This window comes from Vipera berus (assembly GCF_964194415.1).
Source record: "Vipera berus genome assembly, chromosome: 3".
NCBI classification, from domain to species: domain Eukaryota; kingdom Metazoa; phylum Chordata; class Lepidosauria; order Squamata; family Viperidae; genus Vipera; species Vipera berus.
Window position 1 is genome coordinate 124,626,623 of NC_138204.1, and position 26,110 is coordinate 124,652,732.

The 26,110-nt window shown below is 43.7% G+C and overlaps 1 protein-coding gene across 1 annotated transcript in view; it reads left to right on the plus strand.

The window, feature by feature from the left end:
* The first annotated feature begins 714 nt into the window (after positions 1–714).
* The window catches only part of SEMA5A (semaphorin 5A), a 209,796-nt gene continuing 184,400 nt past the window's right edge, over positions 715–26,110 (plus strand). Inside the window, exon 1 of the mRNA XM_081324008.1 lies at positions 715–1,115. The gene's annotated coding sequence lies outside the window, so the exon portion shown is untranslated. The remainder of the gene's footprint in view (positions 1,116–26,110) is intronic.

Consider the following 26,110-nt stretch of genomic DNA (forward strand, 5'->3'; position numbering starts at 1 on the left):
GCCCACTATAGAAGAATGGGTGTTTAAAGTTTTGAATCTTGCAGAAATGTCTAAGATTTCTGCTTATTTGAAAGATCATTCACAGGAAAGATATATTTCAGTTTGGAGGAGATGGATAAATTATATTCAGAACAAATATGGGACTAAAAAGTTCCATTTAGCTTATGAGTAGATTTTAGTGGGATATTGTTATTGGTACTTTGTTTGTAGTTATGTTAAAGGGGAGTTAAAGCACATTATGAATTTGGTTAATTGTATATTATGCATAATTTTTATTTAGAATATGATTATTGTAACTATAATCCTGTATTTAGCTCTGGGAAGTGGGGGGGGAAGTGGGTGGGTTTGGGGTGGGAGGGATTTGGGGATATATTGTAAAATTTTGTTTTTTGTAAAACTCTTTAATAAAGAAATAAAAAAAAGATCGAATGCTGAAGGGAGCACGCTAGGTGGGGAGCCCGTCTGGGCCCCGTCGCCCGCTTTCTTTGCCTCGGAGCTCTCCAGAAAGTAGGCACAGAAGGGAGACGTCACGACTTTCCAACGGGGAGGGAGGGCTGGTAGTCGAAAGCTCCCCCAGCGGTTCTCGGACGTGAAGAAGCGAGGTGGGCGAGGCCTTCCCTCGGTGACTCCCTCCGCGGCGGGAGGCGAAGAGGGCTGGTCGGCTCCAATTCCACATCCTTCCCCGCGAGGGCTAGAGGAGAGGAGGAGCAACAACCGTGCCAGCAACTGGCAGCTCGCACATGCAACAGCTCCGGCGCCGCCTCCCCGCCACCTCCAGCGGGGACCTGCTGCTGGCGGCGCCGCTCTCCGCTCCCTTTCGCGTCCCGCTAATTTCCCCCGGAGAGTGCTGCCGGCGGGTGCCTTTTCTTCCCTGGGCAGGCTGCCGTCCAGAATCTGCCCCACCCGCCTGCAGCCGCACTCTTACTCCCCACCTCGCCGGAACCTTCCCGAGCGCTCCGGGTTGCCTTCTTGGGGTTGGCTCGGCTGTGCAAGTACTGCTCGACCCGAGCCCCTTTCGGAGGATAGTTCCCGCGGTGAGTACAGCCGCCTCGCCTCGCACTTCTGCCCTTTCCTGGAAACGGAGGTGTGCCAAAAGTGAAGCCTTCCCGACAAAGGTGAGAGTCGGTGGCGCCCTACTGCCTCGCCCTCTCCCCTGTTTACCGGAGAGGATAAAAGGCTCGCTCGATTCCGGTCGGTTTTTTTTACTTGTCTGAAGTGGGCAGGAAGGTTGCTCGGCGGGCAGGCTCACGAAGGTATATATAACTTTGAGTTCGGGAGGTTCGCTCCTCAGACTTTGCGTGGCACTCACTGCCTTGCCAGGCTTTGTCGCGGTTTCACACCAAAACAAAATCCGCGCGTACGCGGGATCGCTGCGTGTGTGGGGGCGCCTCGCGTTGTCTTCAGAAACTAAAAACACGGGACACGCTGGATTGTTCCGTGTGTCAGTCCGAAGAATGCGAGGGTAGATTGAGAAGTGGAGGCAGAGACGCGGCCGGGTGGTGGTGGTGGTGGTGGTGGTTATAAAAGAGGTATACTAGAGTTCTGCTTGCCCTGTAGGCAGAGGAACTTTGGATTTGGGTAGGAAAAGGGAGAAATTGTGACTTCACACGATTTTCCAAACGGTCGTGGGTGTATTGTAGCTCAACTTTGTATCGCGCGTCTGCTTTGAAACGTTTGCCTCCAGCATCTTGCAGCTTTAAGCTGGGAATTTGTGCCCTTGTCGGCAGGGGGCGCTTGAAGTGAGTCTTCTTCCCGAGGATAATAAATTCGCGGCACCTCCTCCCCCCAAAAATACAAAACAAAACAACAAAACAAAACAAAACAAAAAACAAAACCTCAGGTCGAAGAAGAGGTTAGCGGCGTGAAAAGAAACGGGAAGAAATGCAGGTAGTTCCATGAAGCAAAACTGCTCTCTGTGCTCCTTTGTATTCCTGATCTTTTTTTTAAAAAAAAAGGGGAAATGAGGCATTGGCTTGCTTGGCTAAGTTCTTTTAAGATCCACACGCAGCAAATAAAAACGGTTTCTAACTTGGCTTCAGCAGTGGCACCTAGATTTATATACTGCTCCATAGTGCTTACAGCACTCTCTCAGCAGTTTACAGTGTCAGCGCATTGCCCCCAATAATTTAGGTCTCATTTTACCGACCTCGGAAGGATGGAAGGCTGAGCAACCTAGAACTCCAAGGCTGTGGGCAGAGTTAGTCTGCAACACTGCATTCTTGCCACTGTGCCACAAGGGCTCTTTAATAGAATACTATATACTCCTTGTTCTCAGTAAAAGAACAGCCTTGTAGTGGAGTCCTTTGTGTGCTTACTAGGATGTACATGAACCTGAATTTAGAGCGTCTTAAAAGCCTCCCGATGACTTTGAGAACATATCTGTGTAGTTAATAGCACAGAAAGGGCTTGCTATTTTCTGGATGTTTTTTCAACTTCCCATTGTGGGATTTCCTAGTCTAGCGGGTGCTGATTCAAGTACTAACCAGGCTTAAGTCTGCTTTGTTTGGGAAGATTAGTCAAGATGGCTACCGGTAGTCAATAGTGTTGTAAACTAAGAAACCAAAAAGCCAAGATACGTTTTAAAATTGCTAAGCACATTGGTTTGTGCTTAAATTGTAAGCCGCCCTGAGTCTTCGGAGAAGGGCGGGATATAAATGGGATTAAAATAAATAAATAAAATAAATATATATTTTGCATCATATAGGAAGCAAAAAAAAAGACAGTAGCCTCTCCTCCAATATCTTCATGCATACTCCTTTCATATTGTACTGTAAAGTTAAATTACCAATATTTAAGTCAATTTATATTATTTTCTATTAAATATAAGAACTAGAATATGCAGCCTTGAACTCTGGTCAAGATCCCATCATTAAAGACTTTAAAAATCAAAAGAGGGAAATGTTGTTCAGACCACTGTGTAATTCATAGGTCTCATCCTACCCTTTCTTGCAATTATAGAAGTATACATTATCTCATTCTTGTTATTCTATTAATCACCAAGCTATTGCTATGTTATGTTAAAATTGGGCATCTACAAGAATCTCTTGGAACCGGTATGCAGTATACCCTCAGATTGTTGGAGCTCAGTTTTGTCCTCTTTAGATACAATGGACAAAATTCATTCACCATTTTACACATCAGTAGTGCCATTTTATGCATATGTAAAACCCTATTCACCATATACAGAATAGCATTATACAAGCAAAAATCTCATTTTCTGCTTAACATTTATTTCATATATTAGTCTAGTGAACCAGTGTACGTAAAATAACTTATCTTCAAAAGGGAGTACAAAAGTAACACAAGACTATGTCATAGCCACTAGTGTCATATTCTTAATACCTCATGAAGTTATCTGCATTTATCAGTTTCTTTCAGTAGATATGAAATATTTCTGTTGAAATAATACACTTAAATTTATAAAACTACATTAATGTTCACTTAGCAAACAATTCAGTTCTTCACACTAAGCCTCTGTATACTCTCAAATATCAAGTTAATGTTTTCCAACAACTGTTTATAAACAGTTATTATTGGCTTATTACTTTATATTGAAGTCCTGTAATACTAGAGGGAATTCTGGGCATGCTTAATATATATATTTTTTTATTACATTTATATCCCGCCCTTCTCCGAAGACTCAGGGCGGCTTACAAGTTTAGCAGTAGCCTTCATTCTATGTATATGCCTGCTTGTTAGGGCTTTCACACACACCCCAAGCGGCATTATTACAAAGTCAGCTTATTGCCCCCACAATCTGGGTCTCTACACATTACAGGAAATGGTTCTTGGGTTCTATCACAAAAAATAAATATAACCTGATTCGGTTGATAGTATATGCAATGTTCTTCATGCCACCATGTTGATTCTCTAACAAAAGGATAGCTTTGCCATTCTCCAGTTTGGCTTTCCCCATTTCTTAGCTAAGCATCATTGTAAAAATCAAAAGACAGGCAGGGTAACAAAAATAGAAGAAGGAAAAACTCTATAGTTTTCAAGGAAATTGGAATCTTTGGGGGAGCCAAATATGCTCATTCTAAAATGGACCATGAGGCCAGTTTTCCAGTACAGTAGATTAACACCAAGATTAATATTGGGTCAACAATCAAGTAGCAAACAATACCCAAACAAGGAACTGCCAAGCAAGCAAACAACAGTAAACAACAGACCAATCAACTCAATGAGACCACTTCCATCAACAGTGACAGGGCAAGTTACTACTAGAATATAAAATGAGAGCAAACTCCACTCCCTATTAGCACTGATAATGTTACATAGTTTGGTAATGAAACATCTGCAAGAAAACAACCAAGCTCAGAGAGTACCAAGGAACCCATAATTCAGCCCTGAGCTACTAATATTCCCTTCTATTGGTACAATGGATAGATCTTGCTATTCATTCACTTGAAAAAGAAAACATGCCTTCCTTAATTGATAGTTTTTTGAAAGAAAATGGGATAGTTTTGCCCAACAAACTTCTGAAATAGCACATGAAACCTCTGTATGTATATTTTAAGAACATATGGAGGCATATTATGCAAGTATGGTATACATTACCATGGTGAAGTATTCCTTTTTCTAGTATTAGTTTTCCACACATAATCAGTTTAAATGAAGCTCAGCTGCCTAAATCTATTACTGTTTTTAATCACAATATATTTATATTCAACTTAACCATCTGAGTTAAACTTGAGGTATTCTCAGTCCAAGATAAGTTATTGCCTTTGGGCACCATGAGGATTGTCCAGAGATAGTTGATTTTGAAGACTTGACCCTAAGGTATCAATTCAGATGTAAACCAATTAATATACCCAGAAAGAGTTTCTAGATAATCAATTAACTTTGTTGCTTTTGGTTTGGAATACTCAACTTTTCAATAAATACCAACATATCATCTAAAAATGGGGTTACTTTGCTTTCTATACCTGTATGAAATAGAACATGAATTTCAGTGTAGCCTTAGATCTAATCACAGTTGCTAGTAGTTCCAAACCAAATCAAACAGCAAAAGAAAGGAGAACCTTGAGGGAAAATAAAAAAATATTAAAAATTAAAAATATGCATTGCCAATACATTTTATCAAAGGCCTTCTCAATATCCAATGAAATGTTGACATTTGGATCCACCTTAGAATTATTTAAAGCCGTAAGATTTACTGATGTGTAAGCATCTCATCTGCAACAAATAAATCCTGCTTGATCAAGATGTACCAGCTGAACTAGTACAGTATCTTCTTGGGTTGGTTGGCAAGATAATAAATTTTCTAAATAAATAGCATTTCTCCATTTTTATTCATTAATGAAATAGGTCTATTTTTAGTACAATATACCTCATCCTGATTTGGTTGAGGAATAACAGCCCTGTAAGCTGGTAGAGTACCAGATACAAACATTCCGATAAATACTGAATAGCTTAGAAGCTGACATACCGCTATTATACTATTATTTATGTAAATCAATTTGGCACTGGCATTATTCTTCATACTACGGTACCATACTGTGCTTCATCATTATCACACATTGCCTGAATAAAAAGGTAACGATGTCTTCAAGATGACCTTGGCTCCCTGTGATTGTATCCATTCAATTTTCTTGCCATCATTATGGAAATATTTGCTCTCATTCTTGCCAACACTTTGCTATTGCCTTATTCCATGATGGTTTTTCAGTTTTCCAGTCTAGTGAACAGCCATGGAATTCCAAGTGATTTTCCATCCAAGTTTTAACCAGGCCCAAGTTGTTTAGCTTTTAAGAATCGCCAGTGTAAGCTAGACTCTTCTACCTGGTGTGGGCTCAGTTTTTTGACTCCCCCTACGCCACATGACCACGGAGACGTCCTCGGACAAGCGCTGGCTCTTCGGCTTTGAAACGGAGATGAGCACCGGCCCCTAGAGTTGGAAACGACTAGCACGCATGTGCGGGGGAACCTTTACCTTTACCTTTTTATCTAGTGAAAACTGAGCTAACAGAAACATTCATTTCCTATCAAATCCTTATGGTTTTTTTTGTAAATAAAAAGCTTGAAATATTAAATTTGTGTCTTCATGCGTTATGCAGCATTTGTCCTAACTATTGAAATAAAAACCTGAGCATTGTTGCTTTACTGAAAATGCCAAAAGTTTACATGATTATTGTCTGACTTTCAAAAATCTCTGCTGTATCTGTGTTACTCACAGTCTGCCTTTCCCGAAAGCAATTTGTTTGCTCTTATATTTATCACTACTTTCAGTGCAATGGCATCAGAGACTATGATATGTAGCTACTTAAAAATTCAATAACATTAAAGCCAGATTGCGTTGCAAGTGGATTCCAGGTTATTTTACTTGTTCTATCCAAATACTTCATAAGGACACATAGATCAAATAATCAAATATGAACATTGCAGTGTAATATTAAGAGCTAAGTCCCAGAATGAAAAAAAAGCCACAGAATTAGGAAGATAGGATCTTAAAAGGAAAGAATCATATTTACCCTCAAATAGTGGAATAAATCACTATGTAATCTAAACAAATTCACACTACTTTCCTTGGCTTGACAATGCCTTATAGCCATCAGATGCTGGAAGGTGGCAGACCCCATAAGGCCAAATGGAATTTTTGAAACTGAAACAGTCCTTAAGGGGTGGCAAAAATCTCTCCCTTTGGATTCAGCTTCCAGTAGGAACTATCAATAACTAGGTTATATCAAGTATATGTATATATCTAATTCCAATTATCTAGGACAGAGGTCCCCAGCCTTGTGGGCACCAGGGACCGGTTCGGTGGAGAGAGGTTTGTCCATGGACTGGAGGGGGCGTGGTTTTGTGTGCTGCCAGCATCCCATGGATGGGGGGCTTTCCTTGTTTGTACAACCCGGTTGACTGGGGGTTGGGGACCCCTGATCTAGGAAATACTGTAGTCTTTTCATGGTATGGCATGGCTTTCAGATTTGGCTACTTATTTGCATTGATCACTGATTTTATTTATATATTTGATTTCTATAGGTGCTCATCCCAGCAAACTACTCTGGGAAGCTCACAGTTCAGGATCACATAATTAGAATCTTTAAAACGTTTTAAAACAAAAACAATAAAACCATCAAAACTCTAAAAATAACCGTTAAAATTTGGATTTGTCTAAACTCATCACTTGACTTTCAGACTAATACTATCAGGGTTTGTGATTGTTTTGAGACATAGTATAGCACACAATCCATATAGCTGCTGATAGCAGCTTTTCTTTCCTTTGTTGGTGATGTTTGAGTTTCAGCCACGGAAATTCCATTACAGTATCACACAGAGGAGCTGTATGGGTAGTAGCAGAGCTCTAATTCTGATCCTGAGGTAAGGGAACATGTGGGTAATAGTGTGATTTACATTGACATGATTTCCTCCCAGCTCTGGAACAGGAGGAGAGCATAGCCAAGCAGGTAAGGGAATGAGTCAGGATTTCCCTGAAAAGTAGTTGTTTTAATTTTTATTTTTAACAAGGCCATCTCTTATCACCCTCTTCTTTTTCTCATACAGCCACATGAAAGAGGAGGGGGGGAAAGGGCAGAAAGGAATTTAGTATAGTGGCAACTATCTGTAGCTTGGGTGTACGAGGAGGGTACATTCTCTGAGCTTGTGGTCTGGTTTCCGAATGTTTTGTTACCAGGCTAGGTAACAACTTCTGGAAGATGTTACCTAGCCTGTTAATGAAACTTTTGGAAATCAGCCCACAAGCCTGGAGAATGAACCTTCACTCTCAGGAGTTTAGTAAACTGACCTTAACTCTAACCACGATAGCATGGGTTGTTTTTTTTTTGTTATACCAAATCTTTGAGATAGAACTAGGACTTCATGGTCAGCACTTGATTGTCTGGGTCATCTGCAGTCATGCATTACCGCCACATGGGAGGGACTTAATTTCCCCGGGGAACTGCTGACTTAATCATTTTTGCCATCTGAACAAGCCCGATGAGTATGAAGCCCAAGACATTATGTTGATTGATTAGCCTTTGAAGTTCTGGTAGATTCTCTTTGTTTCTTTTGTGTGTGGATATTTTGTGTACTACAGTTGAATATCAAGTTGCTGTTGAGGGTGAATGATATATTTAAGCGTAAAACAATCCTCCTGGTGATTTAATTCAGTGTTTTTCAACCTTTTTTGGGCAAAGGCACACTTGTTTCATGAAAAAAATCACGAGGCACTCCACCATTAGAAAATGTTAAAAAATTTAACTCTGTGCCTATATTGACTATATATAAAGTAATTCTCTTGAATAGGAATCAAATAAACACAAAGAAAGTATTTTATAATTACTTTTCAATTTTTCCCACGGCACACCAGGCAACATCTCGCGGCACACTAGTGTGCCGCGGAACAATGGTTGAAAAACACTGATTTAATTGACAGAAAATGTGCTGACTCAGAATTCTGAAAATCTGCTAGGTTGATTTCTGTACCTATATATAGTCAAAACCCTAACTTTTTACAGGGCCAAAACAATAATGATCCTGAGAAGCAAATGGTTTAGATGGGTTTGTAACAAGCACACAATTAAAAACACTTCAGCAGCTTTCAGTAGTGCTATATTAAGGGAAATGTTCTTTGTGGCATTTTGTTGTTGATAAGCCAAACTGTAGAATTCAAACAACCTGTTAAAATATTCCGTTGAGCATAAGGTTTATGTACCCTATTTTAGGAGAGGCAGCCGTTTAATGTTATCCTCCCATCTTTTACCCCCCAGGGCAGGCCTGTAATTACTAAACATGAGCATTGAGAAAATCTTTTGTTTTATGTCTTCTATTTCTTTCTTTCTGAGGTAGTGCAGCAATTGGTAATATATTACTTCTTTCAAATGCAACAGGATTCCCCCAAAGGAAGGCAGAATGGTACTGTAGGTAAAGAAATTGTGTTGCTTCTATTAGATGAACAGTTTTCTTAAAGCATGAATGTTATATGTAATTATAATCTGGCCTCCTTCTTGCTTTTTGCTGCTGCTTCCTTTCACTGTTTAAGCTGCAAATACAGTAACTACTGAGGCACTCAACTGGTCCGGCGTCTCCATTGTGGAGCCCTCCAGATGTTGCAGAAGAACAAGCCACACTACTCCTTATGATTAGCCCTGCTGGCTAGGACTGCTGAGAGTTGTGGTTCAGCAGCCTCCAAAGGCGTGAATCTTAGAATATAATATCCTCTAACAAGGCTGGTTGAACAAGAGTTTAGCTCAGCCATGGCAAGAAAGCCGCCTTTAAAACTTGCTGACCTCTAACGTATACAGTTTAGGGCTGACCTCTAACCTATACAGCTTCAGGCTGGAGTATTTTAGGCTCTACCTCTCACATTGAGAATCTGACCTGCTGTTATGATTTGAAAATGTTCCTTGATGTCCGAGGGCTGTTAATCTGGCATGTGGGAGGGCCACTTTCTGAGTTACTCCCAGGCTATAAATACAGTTCATACAGAGTTGTGTTTGGTACCATCATCTTGTAAGAATGCATCTTCTTATTAGTGTTGTAATTATCTTGCTTTTAATTCCCTAATTCTGTACCTTTAATTTTTTTAATATGCTTTACATTGTAAGATGCCTGGAGTCTATTTTTGTCATTCCTTAGATTACCGTATATCCTACTCTTCTAGGAGTTCAAGGTAGTATGCATAGTATGTCCATAACCACAACTCTGTGAAGTAGGTTAGGTTAAGACTGAATGAGTGGTTAAATCACCTGATGAAATCCAAGGATGAAGGTTCACTTGAATATGGATCTCCCTAGCTATAATCCAATCCCTTAACCAGAACATCACATTCAAAGGTGTTTGCAAACAGAAAGGTAGCAGAAACATTACATAAATAATATGGCTATTTAAATCACTTCTTTGCTGCCCTGCCAAAAATATATTTGGTTCATTCATAAGTAAGTATAGAAAGTCTCCGGTGACCATCTGCAAAGTTGTCCTGAGCATTTGGCTGTTCCTTATTGAGAAATCCCTTGTAAAATGGATCTCAGCAGATGGTAGCGTGTAGCTGGCCTTGTCTACGTATGGAAGCTAAGCAGGGTCACACCTGGTTTAGTAAATGGATGAGAATACTATATGGAATACTAGTGCAGGAGAACCGAAAAGCGAGTCTGGGAGAAGGTTATGATAAACATGTCTATGGAGATTCTGAGTCATCCAGGTCATGGTAGTCCCAAAGGTGCTTTTTTGGGCGGCTTGTTATGTTATGATTGTTATGATAAACAATTACTGTATTCTCAAGAAAATTAAGTGACGCGGTGGTTCAGTGGGTTAGGACGCTGAGCTTGTCGATCAGAAGGTCGGCAGTTTGGCGGGTTGAATCCCGAGTGCCGCGTAGCAGAGTGAGCCCCTGTTACTCGTCCCAGCTTCTGCCAACCTAGCAGTTCGAAAGCATGTAAAAATGCAAGTAGAAAAATAGGGATCACTACGGTGGGAAGGTAACAGTGTTCCGTGCGCCTTTGGCGTCTAGTCATGCCAGCCACATGACCACAGAGACATCCTCGGACAAGCGCTGGCTCTTTGGCTTTGAAACGGAGATGAGCACTGGCCCCTAGAGTCGGAAGTGACTAGCCTTTACCTTTACAAGAAAATCATATGGACATGTCTATGAAGTTAGCTTAACCAGGCACCTTTCCTTTTAGTATAGCAGTGTCGACTTCAACTCCCAGAATTCCCCAGCCAGTTATGCTGCACTTCAGGGGAAGGCAAGCCTCCCAGAAGCAGCTAATTTCTAATCCTATTCCTTAAATCAGCCAAGAACCCTAAAATAGACAAATAGTTTTCCTGGCTGGAGAATTTTGGGAGTTGAAGCCCACATATCTCAAAGCTGTCAAGGTTGAGAAACACTGTAGTCTAGTACACAGAGCAAAGGAACTTCAGAAACTGAAAATTTTATCTGATTGCTCTACTCAGCAGTGTAAATTGTGATTTGGCTGATTCACAACCTTCTCCTGGAATTATTTGTTTTACTCATTGCCACTTTCATCAGTAACATCTGATGAAACACAGACATCAGTCTCTGGCTGCAGGCCAAGCATCATAGTTGATCTGAATATTCATCTCAGTGTTTTTAGTATTACAAAATACTTCTGAACTATATTTAAAAGTATTGAACTGAGAGATGAAAAATACAGAGAAATTTGGAATGCTCCCTCAGTAAAAACAAGATTGATCGTGAATCAGTATTGGTAGATGACATAAGGAGAATATTAATATATTAAAAGACTAACCCCCACAATTATTTGATTCTTATCCCTAAGTAAAAGTTGTTTTTTTTAAAAAATCAATGCATAAGATACAACTTCGGTATTATTGTACATCTTTTACTGATATTCCTTGAGCCCCCATAGACCCTAATTGGGCAAAGGTGTGATATATCTGACATTTCTGAGTATATTTTTTTACATATGAGTTTTTTTTAAAAATGATGAAACGGAAAACGAGCATAGAGAATCAATTTATTAGTGCAGGCCCACCCCATTACCTCATTTAAGATCTTTGGTCTAAGGCTGATTACTTAATGAAGTGTTATTTTTATAGCCTACTTATCTTGTCCCCTTTGACAATTCAGGATCATTGTGAAACTTGGTTTCCCCTTCTAAGTGGATTCTTCTGAGGTCTTATTTTTTCAGTATCGGTCCTCTGTTGTGTCTCTTGCATTCTTCGGCCCCAGTGCATCTTCAGAGCTGCTAGTCAAGCGTTTACTGTCATTACTTTATTCAGCAACTGAAACTTTTATTTCATTGCATTGTTTCTCAAAATACTTCTCTTTAGAGTGGGAAACCCATGACCTGTGGGCCATTTTGCATTTCCTCCAATACTCTGAGATAGAGACACCAAGATTCACCAGTCAAATGGTTGGTTTTCAGTGGTGTGAGCTTGTCTATTTTAGGGTTCTTGGCTGATTTAAAGAATAGGATTGGAAATTAACTGCTTCTGGAGGCTTGCTTTCCTCTGGTGTGTAGTTTGTTGGATCCAGTTTTACTAATTCTGCCTTAAATCTACACTACAGTATGTCCTTGTAACATTTGTAATAAAGATGGTTTAGGCTTTTTCCATTCTTACTCCATCTTATGTCAACTTGGCATTCCCTTTCTATGGCATATTTGCTCTCTAGAGGTTGCTCTAAGCAGTATTCTATGGCTATGGAGTATAGTCAGTTCTTATAGTGTTTTTTTCTTTTGGAATTTTTGACATTACTTTTGTGGGTAGGTGGCATCTTACTGAGCATTCTGGTTGTCCTCTCTTGCATTTCCATATTCCTTTTGGCTCTATAGTTGCTAACCTTGTATTGAATTTTTGTTTAGAGAGAATAATAATGCTTGAATTGGAGAAAACATGCCTTCAAATACTAGCTCCAGGAGAACCTGAGCAGGGTATGTTAGAGCGTGCACAGTCTTATTTTCTGAGATAACCCAGGAGTAAACATAGTAGTCTACATTAAATGGTGGTTTATCTTACACTATCCACAATATCATACAACAGGAACAATATAAATACATGTGCTAATACAGCAGGATCCAAACCAGTTACAGCAGGAAACGGAAGAGAGAGAACACATTAGCGGAGCCTTCCCTTTATACAAAGGCTCTTAAAGAGATGCAGACCCTGCTGAGTCATTCCCATCATTACATCTTAAATCTTACATTATACAAGCTGGTTAGCTGTTTAATCAATACCTTGTCAGGGTAATATGCTTCCATCCCTTCCTTGGGAATTCTCCAAAGGCACATGGTTGACCATGGTGAGAAATGAAGTGTTGGACTAAAATGGGCTTTGGCGTGTTCCATTAGGATAATCTTCCTGTGTAGTGCTCTGTGAAAATTTTATCTATTTTAGTAAGGCTTCAGGCTGGCTGTAGTAACTTCAGCCTCTTGGCTGTAGGCAACCCTCCCACAGCTCATGTGTGGCCCACTAAAGTTCCCAAGATTGGAAGAAACTAAAATGTTGGACTTGTATAGCACCCCAAATTGGATTATTACCTACACTTTTTAGGCAGAAAATAATAGATTCATTAAACAAACATTGTGATGATTGCACGGTCTTTTTTCTCTGCAATGATGGATAGGGATAAGAAGGAAGTTGACAGAATAATGCATAGAAAAAGATGTACTACATTCATCATGTCCAGTTAATATACAACAAAAATGTTTATTAATAGATGGAGATTTGCACAATTATGTTATATAAATATGGCCTTTTAATTACTATTAAGCTATTAGTACATAATATACAATTACATCATTAAATATGTATAATTACCATTATTACATAATGCAGTATTTTAAAATCTAAAATGGAAGCAAAGAATTCCTGTTTTTGTGAAATTGCAGAAAAGGGTGGGGGTAAAAGACATTGGATACAGTGGCAAAAAAAGCCAGGCTAGTATTAGCACCAGACCAAATTAGGGGAAGCTGGTGAAAATTAAGTCATGTTGAAGAACTGTATTTTAATCCCTTGCCCCGCTTTCTCTGTATAGTCTGTCATCATTTAGTCACCCACAATTGGATAAATGAAGAATTTTCCATGATTGGTTCCCGATCTCGCACCAGAAATCATGGCCTGCCTTAATGAAATTTTAACCTTTAAGTTGAAGTCAGATGTCATGTGAGTATTGCTTTCAACATTTTCATTGCAGCGTATAATTGCATTGCTGCTACTGTTGGGCAACAAATCACATTCGCCTTTGTTATGCAAAACACTGTTTTTAAAAGAAAAAAAAACTTGGCTCACACAGATGTGATCTGCTTCCACTGTGGAAAGTAAGAAGATGCAGCCTCTTTCACGGTTCTCTGACCCTTCAGATGGGTTGGACCTGGAATCCCATAATCCTTAATCAGGATGGGCAAAAGCTGAGGATTGGGGGAGTTTGGAAGGCATCCAGTTGCAGGGGGGGAGGGGCAGAAGATTTTAATTTGAGCAAAAAAAAAAAGCCTATGTTTTGGTAATGAATGAAAATTTTCCCTGAAGCTCTTCTCTTTCTCCCCTATTTTCTTTTTTCAACCTCTGCAACCATGTTACAAAGGCACCTGACTGTGATAAATGGATAAAGTGAAATGCTGCAAGGAGGTATGCCATGGAGGGGGGCGGGGAGGAGGGAGTGATAACTAGTTCACCTGCTGTTTTGCTCCTTAACTTAGATTTTCTAACACCCACTGGCCATGTGATTGAAGCACATCTGGATTTAAATATTGTCACATATTTAATCCTATTTTTTTTTTTTTGCATAATTGCCAAGATCAGAGTGAGGCTAAGAGAAAGCTTAGCGTTAGATAATTATTTGTTTCTCCTGTTTACTGACGTGCGTGTGTAAATACTTGAAAGAGGAGTATCATTTTCTGTTCCTCTCTGCTCTTATCCATCCTCTTTCATATTCCCTCATGAAATCAGTTATAAACCACTATGCACACTGTTTTTGTCTTTTCCAATTTGTCTCTGTAAAGTATTGCTGACTTGAAAGAATGTGTGTTTTATCAGCCATGCCAAAACATATTTCAAACTGACCTCTCTGTGACATAGAGGTTTTGCCAGCTGTTCATGGTAGACTAGTTTTTAACGGTTTTAGCCCAGAGCGTTGCCCAGCCAAGAACAGGTGGCAGATTACTGTTTTGAAACTCCCTAGAAATTTGAGAAGCCCTTAGAGTCTAAACAGACATTTGCAGGTAAAATTAGGAATTGTAGCCACAGCCTTTCATGAAGCTTTCTCCTTTGGTAACCCAGGAAAGCAGCAATATAAAGCTTTGGTGGTAGGGGATTTTTCCAGGAGCAGAGTAGATTATGATGATGATGAGGATTCTTCTTCTTCTTCTTCTTCTTCTTCTTCTTCTTCTTCTTCTTCTTCTTCTTCTTCTTCTTCTCCTCTTCTTCTTCTCTTCTTCTTCTTCTTCTTCTTCTTCTTCTTCTTCTTCTTCTTCTTCTTCTTCTTCTCCTCCTCCTCCTCCTCCTCCTCCTCCTCCTCCTCCTCCTCATCATCATCATCATCATCATCATCATGACTACTCCTAAGGAAGGCTTTGACTTTGTTGTGTTTGGGATTAGCATATTTATGACTTTGTCTTCTTTGGAATCTCAAATTCTAGCAAACAAATACTGGTAATCCTTGACTGATGATCACGACTGGGACCAGAATTTCCGTCGCTAAGCAAGGCAGTCATTGAACATCACGCCTGATTTAAGATCCTTTTTTTGCCAGGATTGTTGAGCGAATCACTACTGTTGTTAAGGGATTCACATGGTTGTTAAGTGAATCCAGCTTCCATTGACTTTGCTTGACAGAGGCTGGCTGGGAAGCTTGCAAAGGGCAATTACATGATAAATACATCCCAGTTGCCAAATGCCCAAATTTTGATCATATGACTGGAAATGTTGCACTGATCATAAGGGCAATAACTAGTTACAAGTCACTTTTTTTCAGTGCTGTTGTAACTTCATGCGATCACTAAATGAATGGTTCTAAGACGAGGACTGCTTATAGCTGCATGTGTTAGATCAGGGGTCTTGAAACTTGGCCCTTTTATGACTTGTGGACTTCATCTCCCAGAATTCCTCAACCAGCATGCCTGGCTGAGGAATTCTGGGAGTTTTAGTCCACAAGTCATAAAAGGGCCAAGTTTCAAGACCCCTGTGTTAGATCAATGTAGAGCAAGGGTCCTCAAACATGGCCACTTTAAGACTTGTGGACTTCAACTCCCAGAATTCTTAAAAGTCTTAAAATGGTCAGGTTTGAGGATCCCTGATGTAGGGTCTGGAATAGCATGCCTTTGAGAACCTGGCTCAGATCAAGAGGAATACCAGAAGTGAGTTTGTAAGTCTTTAACACAAAAATCCATTTTGGGACTTCTTTTCTACCCCCCCCCCCCGCTTTTTTGATGTTATCAGTTTTATTTACAGGGTGGCTTTAATGTTTTTATTGCTGAACCATTGGTAATTAAAAACCCTCACATATATACTGCAGAAATTTCAGATCTATCAATTGATTCTCCTCTATATTTTGTTTATTTTCATTACAGGGAAGCAAAGCCACATTTGCAAGAAACAAAACAAAACACCTTGTTGTTTACAGTGACTTCTGAACCTGAGGTTCTTGGAGACTTAGCTATGAAACTATTAGATACAACAAATAAGTTTCTGTGAGGAATAAGATTGCCTATAGGCTTCCTTTTTCTATTACCTGTGGAGTATCACTACAACCTCAATTAGACATTCCTATTTTCTGCAGAGTGGGGGCTTGGTCTCTTTTGTGTGTATTCTAAATATATGCCCAAGAAAGTATGTTGAAATTCTTTATGTTTTTATCATTATTTTTGCTAGAAAAACCAAATTCCAGAAAAGACTTGGAAAGGATTTCTTTTAGAGCAGGGGTGTCAAACTCAATTTCATTGAGGGCCGCATCAGCATTGCGGTTGCCCTCAGGGGGCCGGGTGGGTGTGGCCCAGGTGGTCGTGGCCTACTGGGTGGGCGTGGCTAAAGTGCGTATGGCCTACTGGGTGGGCGTGGCCAGCTCTACATCGTTCGCATCAAGGGTGCCTATGGGGGCCCGGGCAGGAATGGGATAGATCTGAGGGTCTCTGGCAGAAGGAGGGTCTCTGGGCCAGGGCCAAGGCAGTGGGGGCCGTTCCCTCACTGTTTCCAGGATGGCTTCGCGGGCCACATGAAACCACTTCGCGGGCCGGATCTGGCCCGTGGGCCTTGTGTTTGACATGTCTGTTTTAGAGTATAACTCAATGTTTAGAGAACTTTCCTAAACAACGTAGAGCTTAATAATACTCAAGCGTTCATAGAGAAGAGGCTGCTAAATTTTCTTGCTGAGTATTGCTAAAGGAATTGTTGTAAAGATGACAGCCTTAATTTTTTCAGCATGGCTTTTAATCTCGAACTTCAAAAACCAGCTGCGTATGTGGGCTATTTTGTAGTTCTTATATTTTGATCCTATACTCTCCACTGCAAATTGTTGGATTAACTGGTTACAAATAAAAAAAATACACGATTGAAGTCATTTCCTGGGACTGAAAGAGAGTTTCCCTGCCCAGAGACAGGGAGGCAGTTGTTTTTTGACCCTAGCTCCTCAACTGAAGAAGACTTCACCTTCCCTATTACAGTTTTATTGATTTCTTCTTGGCATATGTAATTGGTGTTGCACAGAAAATTTTGGATTCAATCTCAGTTGGGAATGTCATTCAAACTGCAGGTGAAGAGTGAAGAAATTGGACATTGGAAGTTCCCATTACCTTCCTTTATATAATAAGCTTTAGCCTGTGTTGACCTTGAAGAAAAATGAAATGTGCAAGTAATTCGGTTGTTCATGTTTATCTAAGGAACTCTGCCATGATTTGAAAGCCATAACAGGAATTGGCAGTGAAATGTCACAAAGCATCTACATTTTTAACCATTGTTTTTTCTGCTCTTGCCTGCCTAGAACAAGGGCTTTGAATAATTAATGCTCACTTTAAAGGGACTGAAAGGAGGGGAAATGATTAAAAGGTACTTTTTGTTTTCCATTTCCCTAGTAACACAGGTAGTCCTCGACTTACGGCCACAATTGAGCCCAAAGTTTCTGTTGCTAAGTTAAACGTTTTGCCCCACTTTACAATTTTTCTTGCCATAGTTGTTAAGTGAATCACTGCAGTCGTTAAGTTAGTAACACGATTGTTAAGTGAATCCAGCTTCCCCATTGACTTTGCTTGTCAGAAGGTCGCAAAACATGACTCCAGCAACCGTCATAAACGTGAATCAGTTGCCAAGCCTCTGAATTTTGATCACATGACTAGGGATGCTGCAACATTCGTAAGTGTGAAAAACAGTCATTAATCACTTTTTTCAATACTGTTGTAACTTTGAGCAGTCACTAAATGAATGTTGTTGCGATACCTGTATAACACACCAAATGGGAGTGCTTGCTCCCATTTCTGGCTTAATAAAGTTAGATTCAATCTCCATGTCCATCACCCCCTTCCTCAAGCAGGTGAATAAACCAGATCATGCCGACCTCAAATCCAAGCAAGCAGAGCATATAAATTATAAATTATGATGAGTGAGTGGTACAACTACCAATCAAAGGATGGCAACACTGGCTATTTCTTAACAGGTTATGTTTCATGGGGAGGAGAGAACTGGAAGAGGGGATGTTGGGAGGTGCAGGTGAAAGGATGGATGTAACACAAGTGCTCAAGCCCTGCCAAGGCTTACTTCCCCATGTCAGGTAGACAGTGCTCTGAATAATTTTAAGGCCAAGGCTGATAGCATTGATGAGATATTACTCTTTTATGGCAATAAGAGAACCTTTTAAAAATGCATTTTGTAAGTTGTATAATTTAAAAGTCCATTTGTTCTTTTGCACCAATTTCTTCTCTCTCTCTCTCCCCCCTCCCTGCCTATTGCAGAAGTGTTTCTGAACCTTGGCAGCTTTAAAGATATTGTTCTGAACCAGCCCTCTTCTCCCAACCCCTAATTAAGAGACGAGTCTGGAAAGCGTCCAAGGCTAAAAGGCTTCTGCCAAGGTTTATTTACGCAGATAACAAAACACAAGAGCTTGTCTTCTCAAACGAAAAAGTTGCTTTCAGCAACTAGCCCCTCCCCAAACACTTCTTTTATAGAGAGCTCAGGGCGTGGTCTCCCTGTGCCTCCTCCCGAGGAGTCCCATAGTCTTTCTTTGTTTGTCCCTGCTCGTCTGCCTCCTACGTCGGGCGTCCTTGAACAGGGCCAGCTGTGGGTCATCATCCTCCGCACTCTCGGGCTCACACAGCTGAGAAGAGGTCCCCGGCTGAGGACTCTGCAAAGCCTCCAAATCATCATCAGCCGGTTCGTTTCCCTCCTCCCCCACATCTGAGTCCTCCGATACATCGGACCCGGCTGTCGGACCCACCGGCTGGCCCTGAGTCACAACACTATCCCGCACCGCAGGGCCCTTCCCTCGGGTCTGCCGATCCGGATGCGGTCGGGATGGAAACTGTTCGTGAAAAGCAGTCACCAACGCAGGGGCATGAACGGCGGTCGCGTCTTCCCATGTGAAGTCCTCCGGCCCGTACCCTTTCCACTCGATCAGGTACTGGAAGCGACCTTTCAGCCAGCGGGAATCCCTGATGCTGGTGACCTCGTACTCGGGGGTGCTGCCTCCATCACGAGTTCCTGATGGGGGAGGTTCCGCTTGGCGAAGTGGACAGGCCGGTTGTTCGGGGACCAACAAGGACCGATGGAAGACGGGGTGCACGCGCAGGGAACGTGGCAGAGTTAAACGATAGGCGACCGGGTTGATGACGGCCTCGACTGGGAACGGTCCAAGGTAACGGTGGTCCAGCTTCCTCGCCGGCCGAGTGGATGGTAGGTTCCTGGTGGACAGCCAGACCCGATCCCCCACCGATAGTGGAGGCGTATCCCTTCTCGACCGATCGGCGAACCTCTTGTAGTCGGCCTTGGCCTTCTCCAGCTGCCGTCGCACCAACCGATGGATCGCCTGTAACTCCGCCATGAATTCGTTCGCTGCCGGCTCCGGTGAGTCCACGGGAGAAAGAGGGAAGAACCTGGGGTGATAACCCACGTTGGCCAAGAACGGTGTCATCTGCGTGGAGGTGTGTTGCGAGTTATTAAAGGCAAACTCGGCTATGGCCAAATAGTCCACCCAGTTGTCCTGCTGCAGGTTAACATAGCAGCGCAGATACTGCTCTAAGATGCCGATGACCTTCTCGGTACCCCCGTCGGTCTGAGGATGATGCGCGGACGAGAGGCAAACCTTAATGTCCAACGCCCGCATCAACTCCTGCCAGAAGCGGGCTGTAAACTGGGCCCCCCTATCGGAGACGACCCTGTCGGGAAGGCCGTGCAGCCGGAACACCTGTTGGATGAACATGCGACTAGTGGCGCGAGCTGACGGTAAGCCGCGACAGGGGATGAAGTGCGCCATCTTGGTCAACATGTCCACCACCACAAACACTGTCGTGAAGCCGGAGGATGGGGGTAGATCCGTCAGAAAGTCCATGGACACAGCCCCCCAGGGTCTCTTGGGCGTTGGCAAAGGCTGCAGTAAACCAGGCGGGGCCCCTGTCGCTGACTTGGCCTGCCTGCATGGGACGCAAGAGGTGACATAAGACTGGACATCGTGTCGGACTCGGGGCCACCAGAAAGTACGGGAGACCAGGTTCAGAGTCTTGAACAGGCCAAAATGCCCCGCAGCCGGGTTATCATGACATTGGCTGAGGACGAGTCCCCTGAGTGGCCCTCCTGGAACATAGAGCCGGTCACGATAATACAGGAGTCCATCCGTGACCGACCAAGGCGAATCTGGCCCCACCTCTTCCTTCCGCTGAGCCACCCACGCCTCCTGCTGCTGCGCCTCCCGGATCCGAGCCCGTATATCCACCGGCTCCCGTACCGCAGCAAAAGACTCGACGGGGATCACTGTCCTGGGCGGAAGCTTGTCTTCCACTCGGGTGTACTCGGGCTTCCTGGACAGAGCATCCGCTCTCTGGTTGTGCCCGCTTGGTATGTACCGCACCCGGAAGTCAAACCTCGCAAAGAAGAGGGACCACCGGATCTGGCGTTGGTTCAAATTCCGAGCGGTCTGCAGGCTTTCCAGATTCTTGTGGTCCGTCCGGACCTCGATTTGATGCCGCGCCCCCTCCAGATGATGCCTCCAAGCCTCGAACGCCGCCTTGATGGCCAGCAGCTCCTTCTCCCAGATGGTATAGTTGCGCTCCGAGGGATTCAATTTCCGAGAGTGATACGCGCAAGGGAAAAGGGTACTGTTGGGCGTCGCTGCCTGGAGTAACACGGCCCCAATGGCAATGTCGGAGGCGTCCGCCTCCACGACAAACGGCCGTTGCGGGTCAGGATGCTTCAAGATGGGCTCCTTCATGAAGGCGTCCTTCAAAGCTTGGAACGCCTGTTGTTCGGGGGCGTTCCACTGGAACCGAGTCTTCTTCTGCAGGAGCCGGGTGAGGGGGGCTGTCAAGGCAGCAAAGCCAGGGATGAATGTCCGATAGTAGTTGGCAAATCCAAGAAGTCGCTGAACATCCTTCACGCGACGCGGGGGTTGCCAACTCTGCAACGACTCAACTTTACTTGGATCCATGGCGATGCCCTCAGGAGAAATGCGGTGGCCCAAGAAATCAATGGTCACCTGGTAGAACTGGCACTTCTCCAACTTGGCAAACAGCCGATGTTTCCGGAGGCGCTGCAGGACCTGACGGAGATGCTGATGATGCGCTTCACGCGACGGGGAGTAAATCAGGATGTCGTCCAGGTAAATCACAACAAACTGGTCCAACAGATCCCGAAAGATGTCATTCATAAAATGCTGAAACACAGCGGGGGCGTTGGTCAGGCCAAACGGCATCACCGTGTACTCGAAATGTCCATAGCGAGTACCAAACGCTGTCTTCCACTCATCACCCGGCCGAACCCTGACGAGGTTGTAAGCTCCACGCAGGTCCAGTTTCGTGAAGATCTTAGCCTCCCGGAGTCGGTCCAAGAGCTCGGGGATGAGGGGCAGCGGGTAGCGGTTACGCACCGTGATAGCGTTGAGTTTCCGGTAGTCACAGCAAAGCCGTAACTCGCCCGACTTCTTTTTGACGAAGAGCACGGGCGCAGACACTGGCGAGGACGAGGGCCGGATGAATCCACGAGCCAAGTTCTTTGTCAGGAAGTCCCGCAATGCGGCCAACTCGGGCTCCGACATGGAGTACAAACGCCCCACTGGGAGAGGCGCATCAGGGACTAGGTCAATGGAGCAGTCGTAGGGCCTGTGCGGGGGTAATTGGTCCGCCTCTGACTCGCTGAACACGTCAGCAAAGTCGGACAGTACGGGAGGCAAGGAAACCCCTGAGGAACCCTCCACCTGGCCGGCACAGATATGGCGGGTGTGGTCCACGCACTGCAAACTTGGGAAGGTGACCAAGTTCTGAGACCAATAGATCTGTGGATCATGCGCCCGGAGCCACGCCAGTCCCAAGACCACGGGGAAGTGCAGATCCGAAGTGACGTAAAACTGAATGGCCTCCACATGGGTACTGATGGCCATACACACGGGTTGCGTGGCGGCCGTGATAGGCCCGGACAGGAGCACTCGACCATCGATGGTCTCCACAAGCATGGGCGGATCCACCGGACACTGGGGAACAGCCCATTTGGCCACAAAGGCCGAATCCATAAAGTTAGTGGTAGCCCCAGAGTCAATTAAGGCATGGACCGGAATCCCCTCTGGCTTGCCAGGAAGGATCAGTCGTGCCTCCAAAATCAAATGCCGTGGAGGTTCACAGGCACCGTCGGAACGGCGTCGCTCGGCGTGATCGTTGTGGGTCGCCCGATCTTTCACACCGTCTAGATCGGGCTCGGGCCGTATTCCCGATAGCAAAGCAGGGGACTTTCTCGGGGCAGGCTTGGTCACTGACGCCCGCTGACGCTTCTTTGGGCAAGAAGCAGCCAAATGTCCAGGGTCCCCACAGTAAAAACACAACCCCTCCGATCGTCGTCTGTCCATTTCCGTCACCGATAGACGGGACCTGGCGGCACCCAGCTCCATTGGCTCCTCCCTCTGGACTGGGGGCTCACGCACAACAGGGGCGGCAGGGGTCTGTGGGGTGGCACGGCGACTCTTACGCTGCTGCAGCCGAGCATCGATCCGCAGACAAAGATGGATCAGCCCATTCAGGTCTGAGGGAATGTCCACGCGGGCCAGCTCATCCAACATCTCCTCTGACAAGCCATCCTGAAAGGCATCCACGAGCGCAGCCTCATTCCAGGCGGAATCCTGGCTAAGCAGCCGGAAATCGCTGATATAGGCCTGTAGGGGGCGCTGACCCTGCCTCAAAGCTTTCAGACGTCGGGTGGCGGTCTGCGCCTTAATCGGGTCCTCGTACATGAGGCGCATATGGTCACAAAACCCCCCAAAGTTATCCAACAAAGGGCTAGGCTGTGCCAACAGAGGCGTGCCCCAACGAGCTGCATCTCCCGACAGAAGGCTCAACACGAATCCCACCTTATCACGGTCAGTGGGGAAATCAGCTGCTCTCACGCTGATATAAAGCTGGCATTGTCCCAGGAAGGCAGGAAACAGTTCTGGTTTACCAGCAAACTTATCCGGCATAGCTAACTGACATTTCCTCCTGGGTGGGGGGGCAGCATGTACCTGAGCCTGCAGTTGTGCCACCTGAGTGGCCAGCAAGGTGAGTTGCTGGTTGAGCTGGGCATTCTCGGCAAGAAGCTGCTCCATCGTAGTATTAAGGGGTGGGTGGCTGAAAGCAAACTGTTCTGAACCAGCCCTCTTCTCCCAACCCCTAATTAAGAGACGAGTCTGGAAAGCGTCCAAGGCTAAAAGGCTTCTGCCAAGGTTTATTTACGCAGATAACAAAACACAAGAGCTTGTCTTCTCAAACGAAAAAGTTGCTTTCAGCAACTAGCCCCTCCCCAAACACTTCTTTTATAGAGAGCTCAGGGCGTGGTCTCCCTGTGCCTCCTCCCGAGGAGTCCCATAGTCTTTCTTTGTTTGTCCCTGCTCGTCTGCCTCCTACGTCGGGCGTCCTTGAACAGGGCCAGCTGTGGGTCATCATCCTCCGCACTCTCGGGCTCACACAGCTGAGAAGAGGTCCCCGGCTGAGGACTCTGCAAAGCCTCCAAATCATCATCAGCCGGTTCGTTTCCCTCCTCCCCCACATCTGAGTCCTCCGATACATCGGACCCGGCTGTCGGACCCACCGGCTGGCCCTGAGTCACAACAGATATGTGGACTTCAACTCCCAGAATTTCCCAGCCAGCATTGCTTAAACAATTTATAAACCCTGAAAGGAATTTAATGATGACTGCAAGAAAAAAAGCGTAATAAAAGAAAAGACCCCGCTCGCCCCAAAATGTATACATAAGAGGTAGTTCTTTCTTATACCGAACCATGGTATAGAATAGAATAGAATAGAATAGAATAGAATAGAATAGAATAGAATAGAATAGAATAGAATAGAATAGAATAGAATCTGGAAGGGACCTTGGAGGTCTTCTAGACCAGCCCTCTGCTCAAGCAGGAGAACCTATACCATCTCAGACAAGTGACTTTCTAGCCTCTTTTTAAAAATCTCCAGTGATGGAGCGCTCATGATTTCTGGAGGCAAGCTGTTCCACTGTTTAATTGCCCTCACTGTCAGGAAGTGTCTCCTGAATTCCAGGTTGCTTCTCTCTTTGATCAGTTTCCAACCATTGTTTCTTGTCCTGCCCTCTGGTGCTTTGGTGAATAATGTGACCCCCCCTTCTTTGTGGCAGCCCCTCAAATACTTGGTGTGTTTAATAACCTTGAAGGTGTTGCGGTATGCTTTTGTTGCATCAAAATGAGTTGCCAAATAGATTTCCGAAAATAGCTGCATCTAGAAACATGTGCAAAGAACAGATTGATCTTCCTAGCCAGCATAGGATACATATATCTACATATAAAATACATATGTCTGTCTGAATTCAGGCAGATTATAAATCAATATATGGACTAAAGATAAAACCAGCAGTTGTTAAATGTCCCAGTTTTAAAAAATATATTTTATTCATTTTATATATACAAGAATATGCCCAAATTGAGTTTCCAAGCTTTAGGGAAACTTAAAATGGAACAGAAGCATTTATTTAATAACAAAATTTACAGAGATTACTATTGTAAATAATATTATCTGCCAAGGAATTTCTTTTTTCTTTTTTTGAAAATTTTATTAGTTTTTGTAGGGTTAAAAAGGAGGGTAGGGAAATGGGGGTTTGGGATAGGGTAAAGGAAGAGTTGGGGGTGAGGGTTGGGGTTTCCCCCAGTAACATTCAAAATTTGGCAATCAGCATGTTGTCTGGGTAAATGTACGTAAATAAAGATAATAAAGCTAACAATAACACTGATAGGTATAATAAATTATCAAAAACAATACTAAATTTTCAATGTATAATATCATTCTTACTCAAATAAATTCAAAATTGCATATCACATTCCTTTCTCTCTAACTCGCTTATCTAGCCATTGATAAAATTTATTCCAAGTTCTATAGTAAACTAAATGTTCTTTCTGTTTAATCTATAAAGTTAATTATCCATTTCTGCACAATCCAGTATTTTCTTAATTAATACGTCTTCAGTCGGTAACTTTTCATTTTTCCAATATTGGGCATACATAATTCTCGCTGCTGTCAATACATGTAATATCCGCTCCCCTTGTCATAGTTAGTGTTGTGTCTGTAAATTAATTAAAAGGGGCCTTTCTGGAAGCGGGAAGCTCTGAGTGCAATTATTGGCTGATGCAACTTAGGCGGGAGTTTCCGGGCTGGGGATTGGCCACTGTTTGAATGTAGCTAACTATATAAGGGGGAGTTAAACGGTTAATTGCCAGTTGACTTATGCTTGTGTTAATAAACGTTCTTGCATTAAACCTCACGGTGTGATCGTCTATTCGAACCTAACAATTGGCGACGAAGGTGGGATAGACGACAGATCGGTGAAGGAACGGCGGAATCAGGTGTGCGCGAGGCGGGAAAATTCGAACGCAGTCAACCGAAGTACAACGCTGCCGAAAAATTCACAATGGCACAAGTTGGTTCATTGAAAGAGTTTGACCCGCGATTTCCAGAAGACTGGGAAGAATATGTAGGCCAGGTTGAAGGGTTCCTGTTAGTAAACGGCATTACGGACGACAGGAAGAAAGCCGCGGCTCTTCTGACCATTAGCGGGACGCCTGTGTATCGGATTGCCGTCGGCCTGTGTCAACCGCTGCCGGTCTCTAGCGTCTCGTATGCAGACTTGTTGGCAAAATTGAAGGTACACTTCACGCCAAAAAGGTCTGAATTATTTTGGAGACGGGATTTTGAAAAAAGGAATCAGAGACCTGGCGAATCGATTACACAGTTCGTAGCAGCGGTTAGAGAGGCGGCTTTGAGGTGCAAATATGACAACCTCGAGATCCGGATCCGAGATCGAGTGGTGCTCGGCTTGCGGGACGAGAATCTACAAAATCGAATCATCGCTAAGCCCACGGGAGATCTGCAGGAAGTCCTCGATGAACTATTAACGTATGAACCGGAATGCGAGACCCCCCCCGAAACAGCATGGCTTCTGCAGCCGAAATCAACCTAGAAAGCCATGTGGACAGCGGGGAGGTGGACCAGCAATGGGAGGCCGACATAGCTGAGATCTC